Here is a 6111-nt window from a genome sequence, read left to right as displayed (position 1 = left end):
TTGCTTTATTTACTGTTGCTAAAATGGGTACTCCTGAAAATACTAAGTTGTGTGACTTCACAACCACAAATAATAATGATTTCCTATGCACACCTATTGCTCCACCTGCTACTACAGCAGAATTCTTTGAAATTAAACCTGCTTTACTGAACTTTGTTATGCGAGAGCAATTTTCTGGTGTTAGTTCTGATGATGCTGCTGCCCATCTCAATAATTTTGTTGAATTATGTGAAATGCAAAAGTATAAAGATGTAGATGGTGACATTATAAAATTAAAATTGTTTCCTTTCTCATTAAGAGGAAGAGCTAAAGATTGGTTGCTATCTCTGCCTAAGAATAGTATTGATTCATGGACTAAATGCAAGGATGCTTTTATTGATAGATATTATCCCCCTGCTAAAATTATATCTTTGAGGAGTAGCATAATGAATTTTAAACAATTAGATACTGAACATGTTGCACAAGCATGGGAAAGAATGAAATCTCTGGTTAAAAATTGCCCAACACATGGACTGACTACTTGGATGATCATCCAAACCTTCTATGCAGGACTAAATTTTTCTTCACGGAATTTATTGGATTCAGCTGCTGGAGGTACCTTTATGTCCATTACTCTTGGTGAAGCAACAAAGCTTCTTGATAATATGATGATCAACTACTCTGAATGGCACACGGAAAGAGCTCCACAAGGTAAGAAGGTAAATTCTGTCGAAGAAACCTCTTCCTTGAGTGATAAGATTGATGCTATTATGTCTATGATTGTGAATGATAGGACTAATGTTGATCCTAATAATGTTCCGTTAGCTTCATTGGTTGCCCAAGAAGAACATGTTGATGTAAACTTCATTAAAATAATAATTTCAACAACAATGCTTACCGGAACAATTCTAGTAACAACTATAGGCCATATCCTTATAATAATGGCAACGGCTATGGTAATTCTTATGGGAATTCTTACAACAATAATAGGAACACACCCCCTGGACTTGAAGCCATGCTTAAAGAATTTATTAGTACACAAACTGCCTTTAACAAATCTGTTGAAGAAAAGCTTGGGAAAATTGATATACTTGCTTCTAAAGTTGATAGTCTTGCCTCTGATGTTGATCTTTTGAAATCGAAAGTTATGCCTAGTAGGGATATTGAAAATAAAATTATTACTACAGCAAATGCCATCCAAGTTAGAATTAATGAGAATATAAGATTAATGGCTGAACTGCGTGCTAGGTGGGATAGAGAAGAAAATGAAAAACTAGCTAAAGAGAAGAATGTAGCTAAAGTTTGGACTATTACCACCACTAGTAATGCTAATGCTACACAAGTTGCTGCACCTCCTACTAGTAATAATAAAAGAATTGGTGTTAGCAATGTTTCCACTTCTAATGCAAAGCGCGAGAACTGCCTGAAACTGCTAAAACTGCTGAAACTGCTGTGATAAAGCTGCTGAAATTTTTTCCAACATTGGGGATGATGATCCCATTGCTTTAGATTATAATGGTTTGAATTTTGATGATTGCCACATCTCTGAAGTTATAAAGTTCTTGCAAAAACTTGCTAAAAGTCCTAATGCTAGTGCTATAAATTTGGCTTTCACGCAACATATTACAAATGCTCTCATAAAAGCTAGAGAAGAGAAACTAGAGCGCGAAGCCTCTATTCCTAGAAAGCTAGAGGATGGTTGGGAGCCCATCATTAAGATGAAGGTTAAAGATTTTGATTGTAATGCTTTATATGATCTTGGTGCGAGTATTTCCGTTATGCCTAAGAAAGTCTATGATATGCTTGACTTGCCACCATTGAAAAATTGTTATTTGGATGTTAACCTCGCTGATCATTCTACAAAGAAACCTTTGGGGAAAGTTGATAATGTTCGCATTACCGTTAACAATAACCTTGTCCCCGTTGATTTTGTTGTCTTGGATATTGAATGCAATGCATCTTGTCCCATTATATTGGGAAGACCTTTTCTTCGAACTGTTGGTGCTATCATTGATATGAAGGAAGGTAATATAAAATATCAATTTCCTCTCAAGAAAGGTATGGAACACTTCCCTAGAAAGAGAATGAACTTACCTTTTGATTCTATTATTAGAACAAATTATGATGTTGACACTTCGTCTCTTGATAATACTTGATACACACTTTCTGCACCTAGCTGAAAGGCGTTAAAGAAAAGCGCTTATGGGAGACAACCCATGGTTTTTACCTACAGTACCTTGTTTTTATTTTGTGTCTTGGAAGTTGTTTACTACTGTAGCAACATCTCCTTATCTTAGTTTAGTGTTTTGTTGTGCCAAGTAAAGTCTTTGATAGTAAAGTTCATACTAGATTTGGATTACTGCGCAGTTTTAGATTTCTTTGCTGTCACAAATTTCGACCTGCCTCCCTGTAGGTATCTCAGAAAATTAAGTCAATTTACGTGCGTGATCCTCAGATATGTACGCAACTTTCATTCAATTTGGGAATTTTCATTTGAGCAAGTCTGGTGCCATTTTAAAATTCGTCAATACGAACTGTTCTGTTTTGACAGATTCTGCCTTTTATTTCGCATTGCCTCTTTTGCTATGTTGGATGAATTTCTTTGATCCATTAATGTCCAGTAGCTTTATGCAATGTCCAGAAGTGTTAAGAATGATTATGTCACCTCTGAACATGTTAATTTTTGTGTGCACTAACCCTCTAATGAGTTGTTCTAAGTTTGGTGTGGAGGAAGTTTTCAAGGATCAAGAGAGGAGTATGATGCAACATGATCAAGGAGAGTGAAAGCTCTAAGCTTGGGGATGCCCCGGTGGTTCACCCCTGCATATTCTGTCGTCGTGGTGAACGAGCAGATGCCATAGGATGGCTTGAGTTGGGGCCGAATGTGCGCTAGAGGATTCGGGGGAGGGTTTTGAGATGAGGTTGGATGAACTTCCGGATGCTTTCCTCAAGAACACAACCTAGGGTAGTGAAGCAAGAAGAAAGACACAAGGATGAACTCCGCTCCAAATCTTTCTCTTTATTGCTCTTTGGCGAATTACAGGTTTGTGCTTGTACCAAAGATCTGTCGTGCCCGTAATGGGGCTACCCCCTCTCCTTATATAACGGAGAGGTGGCTTGCAGAGTAAGAAACCCTAATAGCTTGCTGACCAAGAAACCCTAATGGCATCCAGACAGCATCTAAAGGAATATTCTAGCATCTTACAGCATCTTACAGCATCTTTGACTAGACAAACTACTTTTACAACGTCTCTGTAGTCAAAAAGTGCGGCGCCGGCTTCTTTAACGACAGAGGCTGACGCCCCTGGTCGCTTTTGGCGTCATCCTCCACTTTACATGTCAGGGCACTGTTTAAAGTCACTTTTGCTTCGCTCATCCTTCGTCTTCTTGCTCCAGAGGAAAGCTTTAACCAGCTGTGCTGATACGCTCTCCCTCCGGCATCTTCAGTACCCGGTTCCGGCATACCCCTCTTGGGGATCCCGGCTTAGGTTCACTTGGCCGAATCTCCGGCTTCTTCCTCCGGTATCAATATTAAACCGGTATCTTGAGGGTCAAACCATCCGGTTTGGCATGCCTTTGGCATACCGGGGGTCATCCCCCCAACATTGGTCCCCGAAGCCGGTATAGTCTGAAGGATTCTATCCGACAGACCATGCCGGGTTCCCATCTCTCAAGATTCCGGTTTAATCTTTCCGGAGGTCAGCTCTATTCCCGGCATCATTGCCGCACTTATCTCTTTTTCTCTTTGCAAGGTGTTTTCCGGTATCTCATTCTCCGGTGTCTTAGCCATTGATTGCCTCCTCGGCGAAGTCGAGAATTTCTCGGGTACAGTGCCTGTCAGTGACATGCGCACTGTACCTGACCGCGCCAGTATCAGGGGTCACTTCCCTTCGGCTCCCGCACCCTTATTAAATACGGCACACAGGATCCTGGCTGCGGTTCCGGATCCGCGCGACATGCCTGTGGCCTTTTCTGCTTGGCGCGTGTATTGACGCGCCACGTGGCGGCCCATGAGGCGAACCGCCGCGGCCCGGCAGTTGCCAGCCCACTAAGTCCTCCTCCCATAAATGGGGGAACTGCTCCTTCTTCTTCTTCCTTCGCACTTCCTCAGTTCTTCGCGCACAGAGAGCCCTTGCCCCCTCACGCCCTTGCCGTTGCCGTTCATCGTCGGAGCTCCGACGCCCTGCGGCCTCCGCCGTCGCACCGCCGCGTCTCGCCAAGCCTTTGCCGCGCAGAGATTTCTCGCGGTGTCGCTTCCGCAGCCCTGCGTTCTTGCTTCGCCGAGCTCGACTTCGCCCGCCCGTCGCCGCGCTTCTCCGGCGACGTCGAACGCTTCCCCTCACCGGTGAACTTCCTCCTGCGCGCCTCCGCTGCCTCAGGTTAGGCTGGATTGGTCTTCACCCTTCTCTTTCCCAATTTGCAGATCTTGGGTCGATAGCGTACTTATTTTCTCCTTTCTTTCGCTTTTCTTCTTACTCGTAGATCTTCGCGCGAGGGTAGATTTGGGGAAAACAGTTTTCCGGTTACATTGCGATGTCTAGCGAAGAGGCTCTTTCCGAATCCTCCTCCAGTAGCGAGCGGACCGCATCCTCCGACGGCCTTAGCGCAGAGCTCGCCGAGATGCAAGTAGATACTGGGAGGGACCACGAAGCCGGCAGCTCTAGCCAAGCTTCCGGTCAAGATCTTTCCCAGATTACACGCGGAGCCTGGAGAGGTTCCGACGTAACCCAACATGAAATCGACTGGCTTTACCGGTCTAGGAGGATACCGGAAGGAGTCTCCTGCCGGCTCCCTGGAGACGAAATCGAACCGGCACCCAAACCCGGTGAGTACGTCGTTTTCCTTGCTCACTTTGAGCGTGGCTTCGGCCTTCCTGCCTCCGATTTCTTCCGCCGTTTTCTCGACTTCTACAAACTCCAACCCCACCATCTTCCTGGCAATGCCATTTTCTACCTCTCTTGTTATGCCACCTTTATGGAGGCGTACATTGGCATTCGCCCCACTCGCGAGACTTTCGCTCGCTTCTTCGCTCTTAAGATCAACTCCGTTCAGGGCAGAAATATCCCTGCGCCCAAACCCCCCGTACAATGCGGGTCTTGCATCATTGGCAAGCGCCAAGGGAGCCCCTTCTTCAAGTTTACCGGTCTTGAGTCATGCCGGGCATGGCAAGAGACCTTCTTTTACGTGAAGAACGACGGCGCCCCGAATCTCATCGACTTACCGGCTTATGATCCGGCGCCGCCCCGGCAAGTCAACTGGAAATACTCCCCTGGATCCAGTGATCCAGTAACAAACCGGGTAGTGCGCTTCATCGAGAAGCTGAAGAGGGAGACCAACCTCTGCTCCGATGACATCATCCGCACGTTCATCTCACGCTGGGTGCTTCCCCTTAAGCGCCGGGCGCACAAGATGTGCGAGATGTATGGCCCCGGCGATCCCACGAAGATCACCGGCCTCCCTTTGAGCAAGAAGGACGTTGTCCGCAAGGCTAAGCAGATCTGCAAGACTACGATGCCATTTGATTGGGAGTGGGGTCTCCGGCCTTTTAGCTCCACCAACCCTCCAACTCAGGAAGTAAGAGTTTACGCAATCTGGGTTCTTGTATCGGTAACTTTCGCGTTGTGACTAACCTGCCTTTCATTTGTTCTCAGCTCAAGGACCGCTTTCCGGGCATCCTATCTGACCGGCGAGGCATCTGCCGGAAGCGTCCTCTGGACCGGGTTGATCCTGACCCTTACGTCCTCTGGCGCGACCTCAAGATGGGCCGCACCCACCTCTCGCGCCCCGGTAAATCCTCATCGGAAGCCCCTGGCTCCGTTGACGAGCTCCCTATGCATGAGGTAGTTTTTTACTTCCCGGTTTCTTATGTTTCTTGTTACTTTTCTTCAGTAGACGCGCCCTCAACTGGCGTGCAACCGCAGGTTCATGAGCACGTTGCGCCTCTGCGCGCTCACGCTGGCGACGAGTTCGTGGAGAGGCTCTCTCCGCTGCTCAAGAAGAAAAAGGCCCAGGCACCTGATGCCGGCTCAAGCGAGGACCCTCCCAGCAAACGCTTCCGGACGGAAGTTCTCGCAGGGAAGGAGTGCGGCAAGAGACGCCTCAAGGGCAAGCAAATGCCGACCGCCTCCGGGT

Source organism: Lolium rigidum, chromosome 7, assembly GCF_022539505.1.
Source record: "Lolium rigidum isolate FL_2022 chromosome 7, APGP_CSIRO_Lrig_0.1, whole genome shotgun sequence".
Lineage (NCBI taxonomy): Eukaryota > Viridiplantae > Streptophyta > Magnoliopsida > Poales > Poaceae > Lolium > Lolium rigidum.
The sequence above is the reverse complement of the archived record's forward strand: the minus strand, read 5'-3'. Positions refer to the sequence as shown.